At 37.2% G+C, this 16818-nt stretch overlaps 2 pseudogenes; one reads left to right on the forward strand and one right to left on the reverse strand.

Annotated features, from left to right (window-relative positions):
* Positions 1-2678: 2678 nt before the first annotated feature.
* LOC124989236 (microfibrillar-associated protein 1-like) lies at positions 2679-6756 on the reverse strand (annotated as a pseudogene).
* A 1223-nt stretch (positions 6757-7979) lies between these two features.
* On the forward strand, positions 7980-9376 carry LOC124989585 (citrate synthase, mitochondrial-like; annotated as a pseudogene).
* Positions 9377-16818: the final 7442 nt, after the last annotated feature.

The following is a 16818-nucleotide window of genomic DNA, read 5'->3' on the forward strand; positions in this document are numbered from 1 at the left end:
TCTCCCTTATTAAAAAAAAAAAAAAAAAAAAAAAAAGCTTTCTTGATCTTTCATAATATTTTTCTGTTTTTAAAAGAAAAACTCCATGGAAGAGCATTTTGTTTTTGCTGTGTCCAGTGTCTTCCCTCCAAGTCTCCTTTGAATTTCTTCAGTTAGACACAACCATTCATGTGATCCTTGGTGGCACTGTTTTTCTAATTTAAGTGTTGAATTTATGGTTAAATCCTTAGATCTTTTTACTTTACTTATTTTAACACTTGAGAAAAATGATCTCTCTCGTCTTTGAAACTTTTTTGTTGCTTTCAGAGATGATTAATTCGTGTGTTAACTTGACTAAGCCATAGTAACTATTTGGCCAAAAAAAAAGTTTTATGGTACAGTGAACGAGTTTTGGTTTAATGAGACTAATATTTAGTACAGCAGACTTTGAGTTAGGAAGATTACCCTCCATAATCCCGGCAGGCTTTATCTAATCAGTTGAAAACTTAAAGAGGAAAAAAAAAAAATGAGCTCTGCCAAAGAGGAAGTTCTGCCTCCAGATTGCCATCATATATGAGCTTCTGCAGGAAATCTCCTGGGTCTGTCGCCTGCCAGCCTAACCCCAAAATTTGTCAACCTCTACTAGTGTGTGAACCAATTTCTTAAAATAAATTGTTCTTTCACTCTTATTTCTTGTCTTCATATACATATATGTACACAATGCGTGCGCACACGCACACACACACACACACACACACATACACACAATTGGTTCTGGTTCCTAGAAGCAGATTAATACAGTTTCTAAGACACCAAAATTAAAATCTAGCTCTTCTCTTCACTCTCAAACTACTCCAGTTGTGTATTTTCTACTGCTTATTTCTCATTTTCCAGTCTCCAAATTTGGCGATACACAGGATTTATCCTTGGTATCCATCTTGTTGCTATTCACATTCACTTTCTTGCTGATATCCGCAAGCACTATATGCATACTGGTGACTCTTTCTCCAGCCCAAAAGTCTTTCCTTAACTACGGATTTGTACAGTCTGTCACTTATTTTCCATCCCATGTGAATATCAAATGACTGACTCAAATTTATCCTAAGGATGAGCTCCTGACATGTGTCTTCCCTTTGAACAACTGCATTTCCCTGTTCCTTTTTTGTCTCAGTAAATGATGGCTCCATGCTCTGATTGCTGTGGGTTTATCCCTGACGCCTCTCTTTTTTTAATACTCTACATGAGATCAACAAATCCTATTGGATATATTTTCTAAAAAAATCCCATAACCCAGTAATTTTTTCACTGGACCACATCACCATCCTCTCACACCTGGACTATGGAAAGAAGCTGCTAACTGGTTTTTTTTTTTTTTTTTTTTTCTTTTTTTCTTTCCTCTGTCATTGGCTCACACCCACTGCTTTACCAGTCTTCCCTCCTACCTAATTTCAATGCAGGATTCATCCCATCTGGCTTAATTCAGATCACATTATTTTTTTCTCTGCTTTTAACTCTCATCTTTTACCCAGAGTAAACTTGAAAGTCATGTAAGACCCCACATCATATGAACGTTTGTTACCTCTACAACTTTATTCCCTTTAATTGCTCTGCGTCTCTCTTCTTTAAATATACAAATGGCACTGAATCTTTAAGTCATTGCATTTACTATTTTTTTTTTTAACAAGAATGATACCTGCCTGACTGGTTCACTCACCTGCAGTAAGTCCTTATTCAAAATGCTACCTCTTAGTGAATCATTCCTTGCAACTCCACCCAATGACAAGCCTTCTCCAACCCTAGATAGTGCACTTAACCTGCCTATAATTTGAATTTTTCCCTGACACTTCTTACCAGCTAACATACAATATGTTTTGCTTACTAATATTTATACTTATTTTTCTCTATATAATGTCAGTTCTATAAGAGCAGAAAGGTGTTTTTATTCAAGATATCCCTGGGTCCTAAAGCAGTGCTTGACACATAGGGAGCATTCAATAAATACTTATGGATTAAATCATATAAACAAATTCCTTTATTTTTAAGATGACTTTTTTGATACTGGGATATAACCCAAGAATACTTTACCACTGAGTTACATTCTATATATTTTATTTTTTATTTTAGTTTTAGAAAATTCCCTGCTGTCTTTTACCTTACTTATCATGTAGTTAATACTTGTCAGCTTACACATTTTTTTATCCAGTATTATGCTAAAAATTCTGGTGTATGATTCTTTTATTTTTTGACACATATCCATAAAAGGATAAAATGCAGGTTAATTTTAAAAAGTTGACTCCAAACAAAAATGCAAAATATGTTCCGAAGAGCTTTGATTTCCTGGTATACTATTCCTAACTCTAAGGTAGAAGTAATGCATTTTCTACTTACACAACTACATTTTTGACACAAGCTAAGTGACTGGAAAAAACTCAAGTAAATATGGGAAGCCACAGTAGCGAAATCTAAGATTTCTTGAAAACATTGTTAAGTGGGAACCTCTAATCCTACCTTTCTATGGGTTTCTTGGTTCAATTCCAAATCTCTCAAAACTCTTCAAGGATTGGGCTACCTAATAATGGGTATGGTAGTAAGTCCAGTAGGGTTTAAACAAGAACCATGCAAATAATGGTAGGAGAATGTCAAGAACCAGAAGATTAGACAACCCCTTGTCCCTCGTAGTTGGAATAAGTAATTGAAACCTATGTAGTTTTATGCTTCTTGGCAGATGGTTGCTCAAACACATCTCATACTCCCAATGCCTTTTGTTTAAAGAACTTTGTGTTCTGGGTATTCTCCTGGCCCCACGCTGAGTCAAAAGAGAGCGTTTTGATCTACAACGTGGGTGTATTTGGTATGACCTGGACATCCAGATTTTGATCTGCATGACTTTAGGAAGAGTGTTTTTGTTGAAATGATCCTCCAGGGTAGGTGCACTGAAATCTCTCTTGTATATTTCCCCATTCTCATCCATGAAGAAGGTACTTCTGTGATAGTATTGTAAAAACTTGTATTTGTCCTTATTGGTAAAGACTTTGCCATTTGCCAAAAGCTCAGCTTGTCTCTCTTCCTCAGTCAAGTTTTTCATGTGTTCAATTTCTGCTTTCTTTTTTTAAGTGCTTCTCCATCTTCTCTGTCCCTCTTGATTCTTTTTCACTCCCAAACTTTCCATGCCTCATATTTCTCCTCATTTTCATCATCAGCATTGAGTGCATCCACTGCAGCCAGGGAACACTGTTCTCCTCTAGCTCTTCCTTGGTCTCTTCTTTTACAATCTTGAGTGTGGACTTTCTCTTACCTTCAGCCATGCATTCTGCTTTCTGCTTCAGCTCTTCCTATTTCAATGCTTCAGCCTCATGTTATTCTTTTGAATGAAGGCTGGCTTAAGTTGAAGGTCCATCTAATGTCCACTGTCAATGTACTCTATTCAGATTCCGATTCTGACTCCTTCTCAGGTTGCCCTTCATCTTACACCTCCATGACATCCATCTTTTTAGTTTTTCTCCCCGGTACTCACTGACGCTTACTTTTTATTTTGGGACAGGGTCTTGCTAAGTTGCTAAGGTTGGCCTCAAACTTTTAATCCTCCTGCCTGAACCTCCTGAGTCATTGAAATAATAGGCATATGCCACTGTGCCTGTGTTAAGACTACTTTTTTAGAGCAGTTTGAGGTTACAGTAATATTGGGAGGAAGGTACACAAATTTCCTTTATACCCCTGCCATCAGGAATAGCCTCCCTCATGTTAATATCCTCCAAGAGAGAGGTACATCCATTTGTTACAACTGATATATTTACAATGATAAACACATCATTACCCAAAGCCCATATTTACCTAAGTGTTCACTCTTGGTATTGTACATTCTATGAACTTGTACAAATATTCAAAGACATGTATTCACCATTGCTCTATCCTAGTAAGCATTTTCACTGATCTAAAATTTCTGTTATCTTTGTTTATTCTTTTCTCTTCTCAATCTTCTTGTAATCACTGATCTATCTCCATACTTTTGCTTTTTTTAGAATGCCATACAATTGGAATTATACAGTATGTAATCTTTCCAGATTGGTTTCTTTCACTAAGTAATACTCAATTAAGTTTCCTTTATACCTTTTCGTGGCTGGATAAATCCTTCCTTGTTAGCAGGGAATAATATACCATTGTCTGAATGTACCAAAATTTATTATCCATTCACCCACTGGAGAACATTTTCTTGGTCTGCAGGAAGTCATCTATGACTAGCAAAATCAGGCTTAGTTGAGCCATTAGACAAGGAAATCTGGCTTTCAGGAACTGGCAGTCATGATAATTTGTTTCAGATGGCCTTATGTATGTGGTTTCCCTGCAGAGTGGCTCACCACCAGGGAATTTGCATGTCTTAGATGTGTCACATGGCCTACGAGAGCAAAATGGCTTCCTTAACTCCACCCCATTCTGTTTCTCATAGAAGAAGCTCTTACCAGTCCGCCTTTGAACTGTACTGCTGTAAATAAATCAAGTTCAAGCTCCATTTCTTGTTAGAGCCAGATGTTAGCATGGCTCAATCTGTCACACCCCCTACCTCAAAAGATAACTGTCTCCTATGTTTTTTTCCTACTAAATAAGTTTCTTAGCAATTAATTTACAGTCAGCCCATCCCTCCAACAGAAACCCTTTCTCTCCCCCACACAGGACGTGTGATGAGACTTGGACTTGAGATTGGTCTTTTCAGGCTGCAGTGACAAAATGACATAAGTTGGATGGCACTGACCCAACAGAAATTTGTTTCCACAATTTTGAAGAATTCAAAGTCCTAGATCAAGACACTGACTGATTCAATATCTGTCCATTGCTAGTTTCCTGTTTCATGGATAGCACTTTCTTTTTAAAATTTATTCTTTTTATTTTTCTCACATTTTTACTAGTGCATTTTAGTTGTACATAATGGTGGAATTTGTTGCTAAAAATTCATACATGCACACAATATGATAATATAATTTGGCCAATGTCATTTCCCAGCAATTGCTCCCTCCCTCTCCTCCTCCTCTTCCTTGACCCCTTTCCTCTATTTTCCTGATCTCCCTATGATTTTCCTGAGATTCCCCATAAATACCCCTTTATTTTTCTTTTTCCTTTCTGGCTTCTATGTATGAGAAAACATGTGACACTTGACCTTCTGAGTTCAACTTCTTTTACTTAACATAATTGCTCTAGTTCCATTTTCCTGCAAATGACAAAATTTCATTTTTTATGGTTGAATAAAATTCATTTATGTATCTATACCACATTTCCTTTATAAATTCACCCATTGGTGGATACCTAAGCTGGTTTTATAATATTATTATTGTAAATTGTGCTGCTATAAATATGTATATACATATATCACTATAGTATGATGACTTTAATTTTTAAGATAAATATCAGGAGTGGTATAACCTGGTCATATGGTGGTTCCATGCCTAGTCTTTTGAGAAATATTCATACTGATTTCCATAGTGGTGTACTAATTTACAATCTCACAAATAGTATAAAAGTGTTTCTTTTTCTCCACATCATCTCCGACATTTATTGTTGTTTGTATTTGATGACTGCCATTCCGAATGGTGTGAGATGAAATCCCAGTGCAGTAATAATTTGCATTTCCCTAATTGCTAATGATGTTGAACATATTTTTATATATTTGTTGGCCATTTGTATTTCTTCTTTTGAGAGGTACCTGTTTAATTCATTTGCCATTTATTAATTGAGTTATTTGTGGGGGTTTTTTGGTGTTAAGTTTTTTGAGTTCTTAATCTATTCTAGGTATTAATTCTCTGTCAGAAAATTAGCTAGCAAAGATTTCCTCCCATTTCATAGGTTCTCTTTTCATATTCCTAATTGTTTCCTTTGCTGTACAGAAGTTTGTGATGTGATGTCATCCCATTTATTAAGTCTTGGAATTATTTCTGGAGCTTTCGAGATCCTATTGAGAAAGTCATTGTCTGTGCCATTGTCTGTTGACCTTACATTTTGTTCCAGGAATTGCATAGTTTCTGTCTCATTCCAAGGAATTTGATTCATTTTTAGTTGATTTTCATACAGGGTTTGAGATAAAGGTCTAGTCTCATTCTTCTACATATGTATAACCAGTTTTCTCAATATCATTTGTTAAAAGACTATCTTTTCTCCAATGTATATTTTGTCATGCTTGTCAAGGATCATACGACTATGTCTGTGTGGATTTGTCTCTGTCTTCTATTCTGAACCATTGGTTTCTGTATCTGTTTTTATGCCAGTATCATGCAGTTTTGGGTTTTTTTTTTTTTTTTTTTTTTTTTTTTGTTGTTGTTGTTTTTTACTATGTAGTATAATGTGGGACTGTCTCCTGGAAGGAGACCTATCCAGCATTCTGTCGGGAGACAGACATGCCAAGCAGGTCACTTGGGGACTAGGGCCCTGCCCTGCCCCCTGGAAGGAGGCCAACATGGCATGCACCTTTCAGGCCCCATCACCCTTTTCCTGTGTTCTGTGAACAGAATATTCCTCTGTGGGCTGTAAGACAGCTCTTCTGTGGTCTGAGAAACTGTCATCTTCTGCGTTCACACAGCTACATTTTACTTTCTGTTATCAACATATAATCTGCTAGTAACTGCTTACGCAAGGCTTGACCTTTAAGATGTATGGCAGCTTACCTGCAAGCATATAAAAGACAGTGTAATATGCAGTAAAGGCAGAAGCAGCTTCCTCTGTGAGAAGTGTTCCATCTCTCTCTAATAAAGTTCTTCTCAGATCTTTGTGCAGAGACTGAGTCCATTTTGCCATTGTTGATGGTGTTAGCACTCCTGGGGTGCAACACATTAGAGCTTACCTCCTCAGTGCTGCCCCATTTGTTGCAGCCCCATGCAACAGTATAATTTGAAGTCAGATACTCTGATGTGAATGAGACTGAGTCAAAATTTTCTTTCTTGTGAGTTTACATTGTGGCAAAAAGTTAAGTCAGCTCTCTGGGGACTCTTTTATAAAGGCAGTAGTTTTATCCATGAGGGTCTACACTCATGAAATCATACCTTCACATTTGTGATTGGTTTCAACATAAGAGTTCAGGGGAAGACACATATATTCACACTATAGCGTATACTTGGTTCATTCCAAGACTTGGAAATTATGACTCAAACATCAATGTTCAGGTGTTTTTGTGGACATAAATTTTCAGCTGATCTGGGTAAATGTCAAGAAGCAGGATTGCTGACTAGTAATCATGAGAGTTTTGGAACTAATTGTCAAACTCTGACAAAGTGACTGTACCATATCCCATTCGCAACAGCAACATATGAGAGTTCATTTTTTTTGGTGGGGAGTGCCAGGGATTGAACTCAGGGGCACTAGACCACTGTGTCATAACCCCAGCCCTGTTTTGTATTTTATTTAGAGACCCTGTCCCTAAATTGAGTTGCTTAGTGTCTTACTTTTGCTGAAGTTGGCATTTAACTCCCGATCCTCCTGTCACAACATCCCAAGCACCTGGGATTATGGGCATGCCCAGTTCTTGTTGCTCAACATTCTCACCAGAATCTGCATTTTGACCAATCTAATGTATTTTCCCTGATGACATATGATGTGCAACATTTTTTCATATGCTTATTTATCATCCCTGTATCTTTTGTGGTGAAGTGTCTGTTAAGATTGTGATCCACTTATATTACCTATTTTGTTTTCTTATTGTTGAGTTTATAGAGCTCTTTATATATTTGGTATGAGTTATTTATTAGGCATGTCTTTGGTTATTATTTTATCCTAGTCTGTGACTTGTCTTCATATCCTAGACAATATCCCTAGCAAAACAGCATTTTTATTTTTAAATTTTGACTAAGTCTAATTTATCAACTATTTCATCCATGGATTGTGCCTTTAATGGTGTACCTAAAGAGTCAAACTCTCAACCTTGTCCACCCGTTGGCACAGCCTCTGGTGCAACAGAGGCGGCTCCATTTCTGCCGCATCTCTTTCCCTGCCTTTCCTCCCCACCAGATCCTAGAGTTGCCTGCTATGGCTTTACTCACTGCGGCCGCACGGCTCTTGGGAGCCAAGAACGCATCCTGTCTTTTTCTTGCTGCCCGGCATGCTAGTGCTTCTTCCACGAATTTGAAAGATGTATTGGCCAACCTGATACCTAAGGAACAGGCCAGAATTAAGGCGTTCAGGCAGCAACATGGCAAGACAGTGGTGGGCCAAATCACCGTGGACATGATGTATGGTGGCATGAGAGGCATGAAGGGACTTGTATATGAAACATCGGTTCTTGATCCCGATGAGGGCATCGGTTTCAGAGGCCATAGAATCCCTGAATGCCAGAAATTACTGCCTAAGGTTAAGGGTGGGGAGGAACCCCTGCCTGAGGGCTTATTTTGGCTGCTGGTAACTGGACAGATCCCAACAGAGGAACAGGTATCTTGGCTTTCAAAAGAGTGGGCAAAGAGGGCAGCTCTGCCTTCTCACGTGGTCAAAATGCTGGACAACTTTCCCACCAATCTACATCCAATGTCTCAACTCAGTGCAGCCATTACAGCCCTCAATAATGAAAGTAACTTTGCCCGGTCATATGCAGAGGGTATTAACCGAACCAAGTACTGGAAGTCAATATATGAAGATTGTATGGATCTCATTGCAAAACTACCTTGTGTTGCTACAAAGATCTGCCAGACTCTCTACCAGGAGGGCAGCAGTATTGACTCTAAGCTGGACTGGTCCCACAATTTGACCAACATGTTAGGCTATACTGATGCTTAATTCACTGAGCTCATGCGTTTATACCTCACCATCCACAGTGACCACGAAGGTGGCAATGTAAGTGCCCATACCAGCCACTTGGTGGGCAGTGCCCTTTCAGACTCTTTCCTATCCTTTGCAGCAGCCATGAATGTGCTGGCAGGGCCTCTACATGGACTGGCCAATCAGAAAGTACTTTTTTGGCTAACACAACTACAGAAGGAAGTTGGCAAAGATGTGTCGGATGAAAAGTTAAGAGACTACATCTGGAACACACTCAATTCAGGACGGGTTGTCCCAGGCTATGGCCATGCAGTACTAAGGAAGACAGATCCACGCACAATATTCCTGTCAGCGAGAGTTTGCTTCGAAATACCTGCCTAATGACCCTATGTTCAAACTTGTTGCTCAGCTGTATAAGATTGTACCCAATATCCTCTTGGAGCAGGGAAAGGCCAAGAATCCTTGGCCAAACGTAGATGCGCACAGCAGGGTGCTACTCCAGTATTATGACATGATGGAGATGAATTACTACACGGTCCTCTTTGGGGTGTCACGGGCACTGGGTGTGCTGGCACAGCTCATCTGGCGCTGAGCCCTAGGCTTCCCTTTAGAAAGGCCCAAGTCCATGAGCACAGATGGTTTGATAAAGTTTGTAGACTCTAAGTCAGGGTAAAATTGACTACCAGAAGATGAGGAAGCTTAAAAAAAGTCTACTTTTGTTTTGTTTCGGGGGACCTTTAAAGATTTAAGATTAAATTGTTATCTGAGGTACTGAAAACACGTTTGAAGTTAAGATATAAATTAAGACTTTAAAAGATAAAAAGTGACCCCTTCTTCCCTAACCAGTTGTCTTCCCTTCCTGGTATGAGTTGCCCATCAGCTATAGGATAACCAGGACTAATGCATGTGGTATGGGTTAGGTTTGGCCTCCTTTCTTCTCTAGAGTGAGAATCTAACTCCACTTCCCTGAGTCAAAGCAGGTTGCAAAGAATCTGTAGTCACTCTGGAGCCTCTGCTTTTATTCTGCCCGGCCCTCTGGGTCAGCAAGCCAGGACTCTGCTCCTTTTGTTTCCATGAGAATCATGTTGGATTGTCAGCTGTACCAAGCCCCGCATGGCCCTCTCCTATTTACACAAACACTTCCTAGCAAGACCTATTGGTTAGGTTAGCTAGACCTACTTTGGCTTTTTTTTTTTTTAATGCTGCCAGGTGACCATAAAGGCATAACATTTGTTGCAACTGATGCCCCCCCTTTTTTTTCTAATTATCCCATTAAAATTAAGGTCTGGTAGTGTTCTGTTTCCCACTACTTTAATGCCTCCTTCCAGACTTTCTTATACCTGCTATGCCTCAAGCTGAGGATTCTCTGGACCTTCTTTTCTTGTTCCCTACCAGAGACTTCTTTTGGCAGGTTTGTCAGATCTGTGGTCTTTTCCAGTCATTGGCTTTATCAATGCTTAATGTGCATTAAACTTTTCACTTCCACAGAACATAAGCCACTACACTGACTTTCTTCCTCCTATGTTAATATACCGTGGGGCATAGAACAACAGGCTCAGGAATGACCCGCTCCTTTATGATCTGGGCCCAGGGGTACTAGCATTTCTTTTTGACCCCAGAAATTATACAAGATTAAATATATCTTCAGATATCAGGTCTTAAGGCTGGGGGCACTCAAAAGAGTAGTAAACCTTCTTCCTCATCCCCTACCACAAGAAAATGTTCCCTTATTTATCAATGTCTTTTCCTGCCCCATCCCTAAGAGCTTGCAGTACAATGTTTGTTTTAGAAGCCCCCTTTGCACAGGTTTTCAGTGACTCAGAATGCTCTACTGCCTTGTCTTTGAGAAAGGATTGATATACACTCCTGCTGTGCCCCCTTCTTCCCTCAAAACTCCTGCCTGTGTTTGTGTGGATCTCCAAACCCCAGAACCACACTGATGAGATGGACACACTGTAAACCCCTGGGTGACTATCAAGTCATGATGCAGACTTCAGGGTGTTCTGTATAAAATTAAAAAAAAAAAGTTTTTATTAACAACAACAAAAAAAAGAGTCAAACTCAATGTAACCTAGATATTTTCTCCTTTTATTTTAATCTTTGAGGAGTTCTATGCTTTGCTTCTTATCTTGAGGTCTGTGATCTAATTGGGTTAATTTTTATGGAGTGTATAAAGTTTGGGCCTAGATTCATTTTTTGCACATTATTGTCCAGTTGTGTCAGTGCTATTTGTTGAAATTACTACCTGTGCTGCATTGTATTGCCTTTGCTTCTTTATCAGTGGGTCTGTCTCTGGGCTCTTTATTCTCTTCCTCTGATCTCTTTGTCACTTCTTTCAGCAATACCACATTGTTTTGATTGATATAGCTTTATAGTAATTCCTGATGAAGATGCTTTCTTTAAGGCTTTAACTTCTCTTAGTCTTAATGAAGCCAAAATTAAGGACAGGTAGTTAGTGTAGAAATAGGGGATTGGGTCAAATCTAGGAAATGAAGCCATGAAGCCATCTGCCTCTGGAAGTTGGAGATTGTTCCTGGAAGAATGGAATGTCAAGGATCTTCAGAGCCCATTGATTACCAAATTTACCTGCCTTTATCAAGGACTGCAAGCATGGAACTGCTAATTAATGCCCACTGGGCCCTTGCCTGGCTGAATCACCTTGACCCTTCTCCTGCCCATTGCTTCTCACTTTATGCAAAACTGGGCCTAGTCACTGTAGGAAGGAAGGAGAGATAAGCGGGGAGAGAACTAGAGAACAAAAGAGACTTTAACCTATAAAAGATGTAGGGTGCGTTCACTTCTTGGGATTTTAGAACATCAGCCATGGCCCCCTTCTTCCTGCCGGGAGAAGTCTGCATTATTACCTTTAAATAAAACCTGCTTAATATGCTTGCCTTGGCGTGCTTCTCTAGTGTTCAATCTTTAACATTAGAAGGAGCAGAACTCATCACCGGTAAATGGAGGTATCATTAACATCTGTTGAAATGTAAGCATATTCGGGGAACGACTGACACGTGACTCAGAGTCCAGCTGCCTTATTGGACAGAATGAGTCAGCTGTTTATAGTTTTAAAAGAATTATTCATTTCCTTCTACTACACCATATAGCTGATCCAATTGTATTTTGTGTATGTTCTTTTCAAAACAAACCACAGAAAAAGTTGCATTCATCTGTTTTCCAAACATTTAAAACACTGCCTGATACATAGTAGAAGCAAGCCATGACACATGCATCTGATCAGGAAGGACCAAGAAGATGAAAGGATTGTTTGGAAACTAAAGTTTGTCTCTGATAACTAATCTGATTCAGAGTGAGTGATATCAACAAGAGTTACATAAATTTGTGGGAAAATTAGATGAGAAATGTACTACAAGTTCCTTAAAGTGAAGTGATATACAATTTATCATCCTCACTGGAAGCCTGTCCTAAAAGCGAGAAGAAGTACATTTCATAATCAAGCTGAACCAACAGGAGCAGCTGGGACTTTTCCTGTCAGACTTGGATTTATATATGGTGATCCCATTTAGAGCAGAATTAAGTGGTATGGAAGATAATTGCAGGTGGGCCTTAGAAAGCAATATGAAAAATGTGATTTTAATAGGAAGTCACTTAAAAAGTTTTATAAATTGGATTAATATTAGCATAAGCATATATTTAAAAGGTTTTGCCAATTTCTGGATTAAGACTCCATATCATCAAAATCACAGTAGCAGAGTAAAACCAGAGCTAACAAAAATAGGTATCAGTATATGAGGACTTTTTATGCATTTCTAGAAAAATCATGACAAATAAAAATAAAAAAGAGTGCTATTAGAAAAGGGTAATGAAAAATGTCTTGGTTCAGACAGTGTCTTGCAGCAAAAAATAAGGGAGGCTACCCTAACTCAGTGTTGTCAGGATGTATGAAACATTGGTATAAAAAGTGAAAATTGAAAACCAAGTTGACTCTGTAAATGTCACTCTCTCCCTTGTATTGGTATACAAAACAGAAAGCAGCCTGCTGTAAACCTTGTGGAAAAAAAATTCAAACAATTAAAGAATGTACTCTTCTCTCATTCTTGTCCGTATGAGGCAGACTAAGAATTTTGGTTTCTGTATTGATGTTCAAAGTAAATCTCTTCTCATTTTAGCAATTAGAAATCTATGCACCTTTATAACCAGTTGTCTGATCAGTCACTTGTGTCTAAACTTTTTTCAGTTCCTATTCACAAAGTTACAAATCCAATCTCCCAAAAGGTTTCACAGTATCAAACTCAATTCATATCAAGTCTCCAATAGAACAAAAGTATGTATTTATTTTTTTGTTAATTTTTAAAATTGTTTTTTTGCATACATTTTAAGGCACTGTTTTAATATTCTTACTTTGATATGCATAAAAATAGCAAGGTGATTACTACAGTCAAAAAAATTAATATAGCCATCATTTCATGAAGTTGCCTTTATGTGTGTGCATGCATGTCTGTATATAGTAGAAGTGCCTAAAATCAATTATCTTGGCAAATTCCATTGAAGAATATACAACATTAGTGACTACAGTCCTCATTGTTACATGTTAATATTTCTAGATTTACTTGTTCTATATAACTGAAATTTTGTACCCTCTGACCTAAATGACTAATTTGTTTTTAAATATGAATGATTGGCAAAAATTATCAGGCATGTGAGGAACATGAGTAGCATGAATTGGAAAGTCCAAATAAGTCAATAAAGACATTCACCTTGGGTGAAGCTGATTCAGGGAACAGGAGAAAGTTTTAAAAGCTCAAATTGACATAGGAAAATAACACATTCTAAATTTTGTTCTTATATGCAGAGAAGTTGTGGCTTCTTCATTTTCTATACCTAAGATAATGTTCTTCAGATGTCTCCTACTTATTAGAAAGGGGAAAATTTTGCCAGGCCAAGAAGACAGGTGTTGTCATGTTAGTATCCTCTTTAGTTTAAAACTGTCACCTTCAAGTTGATATTAAGTCTGCTCCAGTTTCACCTTGTCACCTTTGTAGTCTCCAACACAGAGTGTGTGAAGAATTTATAGAACATTGGAAAGAGGCTGTGCTTATGAATATGAGGAATCTGGTGCTCTTTTAGCTTCTCTTGGCCTGTGAAGTGGCTGGTCCACTCAACTGAGTCACTTCATATCCATTCCCTGTGAAGGGGTGGCTGGCAAACTTGAGGTCTGTTCTTACTTGGCCCACTCCATCAAGTCCTGAGATGTCCTTGAAGAATTGGCTCTTGCAGTCTTTATGCATTTTTCCCAATACCAGTCATCAAATAGTTTCCCTTTTGATGAATTTTTTGAAATAATTTCAGATTTAAAGAAAAGTGTCAAAATCTTACAAAAATCCTTATATATACACACAAAGTTTGTGTGAGATGGAGGGTGGGGATATGAATTTTTTTCTGAACTTATTTGTAGTGTTACATGTATTTTCTCCTTTACCAAAATACTCCAGTGTGTATTTCCTATAGTCAAGGGTACTCTCTTAAGTATCATAATATGATGATAAAAATCAGTTAAGGATGAAGGGTGATATAATTATTTCATGATATTATTGTTAATGTAATGATCTTATCAAAATTTTATTGTGGGTCCCATAAATGTTCTTTACATCAAAATTTTAAAAAAGCCTTGTTCAGGATCACATATCACATTTAGTCATCAAATGTTTTTAGTTTCTTTAGTACAGAACTGTTCCTAAGTCCTTCTTTGTCTTTTTTGACATTGATATTTGAAAAGTACAGAGCATTTATTTCATAAAATGTCTTTTAGTTTGGGTTTGTCTGATGTTTCCACATGATTGTATTCAGGTTATGCATTTTTGGCAGGAACATCATGAATGACTATGTTCTGATTTCTAGCCTAAATGATTTGCCCTACAGCAAGAAGCAGCAAAGTCACTTTGTGCCTAGCAAAGAAACTTTATGACTTTTTAGTCAACATTGCAGGAATTCTTTTCTGTTCTTCACCAGACACAAAGGGATTCAGAAACCCTTCCATGCTTTCTATAAATACCAGGAGTCTCTGAGGAGTGAAATTCTTCTGCTCTACAGCCTAAACAAGGATAGTAGCTAGTTTTATCTTAAAATAGCCTTCCTCATATTTGGAAAGCAGAGATAAATATCCTTTTTCTCTTAACTTTCTTTTTAACTTAACACTGCTTAGATAGAGACAAGATGGAGTTGCATATAAAAAACTAGAATAAAATTTGATATGATTTTTATAAAAGAGAACATGAAAGAATTCTTAGAAATTAAAAACATTATTGTTGAATTTTTAAAAAATAACAACTCAAAGACAAAGTCTAAAATATAATCCCAGATGACAGAACAAGATGAAAAAATAAAGATAATAAACAGAATAAAAAGAACAATTTAAATTAATTAACGATGTTCCAATACAGAGAACAGACGATTCTACTAATACCCAGAGTATTAGTAATGTATGAAGTGTGAGGGTATTTTAGTCAGCTTTTTCATTGCTATGAATAAACGACCTGACAACAATGATTTTACAGGAGAAATGTTTGTTACTCATGGCTTCAAAGGTCTTAGTGAACTCCATTGCTCTTTGCCCAAGGGGAATCAGAACATCATGGTGGTAGTGTGTGGCAGAAGAAAGCAGTTGGGGCATGGCATCGGGAATTAGAGACAGAAATAACTCAGCTCAAAAAATATATATCCCAAAGGCACATTTCATTACATTCAAGGGTAACAAGTAACATCTTCATCTGGAAAGAAAGATAGACAGCAAAAACTGAGGATCTGGGGGCCAGTGTAATGATGTTCTAGTACATTTGTTGATGTAATAATATTTTTCTCTGACCCAAGAGCCTTATGTCTCTTCTACAATCTATAAAAATTCTTCAGGCTAATTTTCTTGATAGCAAGTAGGGAAAAATATCAAACCTTTTGCAATTCCTGATAATAGCAATGCAAATGTTTTTCATATATTTCAACTTTTAGAAAAATACATTGAACTTAAAAATCAACATACTATAGTGACACAACCACATCAACGTTTAGAGCAGCTCAATTCACAATAGCTAAGCTATGGAACCAACTAACGTACCCTTCAACAGATGAATGGATAAAGAAAATGTGGTACACAATACACAATACAATATTACTCAGGCATATATAAGAATAAAATTATGGCATTTTCTGGTAAATGAATGGAACTGGAGACTATTATGCTAACTAAAATAAGACAGTTCCAAAAACCAAAGGCAGAATATTATCTCTGATATGTGGATGCTAACACACAATAAGAGAGGAGGGGAAGAATCAAAGTTCACTGGATTAGACAAAGGGGAATGAAGGGAAGGGAGGGGGAATGGGAATAGGAAAGACAGTAGAATAAATCAAATATAACTTTCCTATTTTCATATAGAAATAAGCAATCAATGTAACTCCACATCATGTTCAACCACAAGAATGGGATCATAATTAGAATAAGTTTTACTCCACATATGTATGACATGTCAGAATTCATTCTACTGTCATGTACATGTAAAAAAGAACAAATAAAATATTTTAAGAAGAAAAATATATTGAAAAGAGTGGCACCAAGAAGTAAAATATTAGAATATATTTAACGAAATATGTGTAAGACATGTACACTGAAAATTATAAAATATTACTGACCGAAATTAAAGACCTAATAAAATGGAGAGATATTTCATATTCAGAAGACTATAATAGTTTCAGGAGACTAATTTTCTCCCACATAAACCACAGAGTCAATTAAATTCCAATCAAATATCAGCAGGGTCTTCTTTTAGAAACCAATTAAAAAAAGCATATGCAATTGCAAAAACCTAAAATAAATAAAAAATTGTGAAAAAGAACTTTCATGAAGAAATTACACCTCCTCGTTTAATGACTTATTCTAAATCTACAGCAATCAAAACTGTTGTACAGACCTGAGTATAAATCCATTCATCAGTGGAAATGAATAGTTTACAAAAGAACCACATTATCTGGTAAGTTGAATATCAACAAAGGTATAAGGTAATTCACTGGGAAGAAAATTTTCTTTCATTGCAAAAAGAGTTCAGGAACAACAATCATATACAGGAAAGATAAAATTTATCTTTCCCTAACACTATATACAAC

The sequence above is a fragment of the Sciurus carolinensis genome, chromosome 7 (genome assembly GCF_902686445.1).
Source record: "Sciurus carolinensis chromosome 7, mSciCar1.2, whole genome shotgun sequence".
NCBI lineage: Eukaryota > Metazoa > Chordata > Mammalia > Rodentia > Sciuridae > Sciurus > Sciurus carolinensis.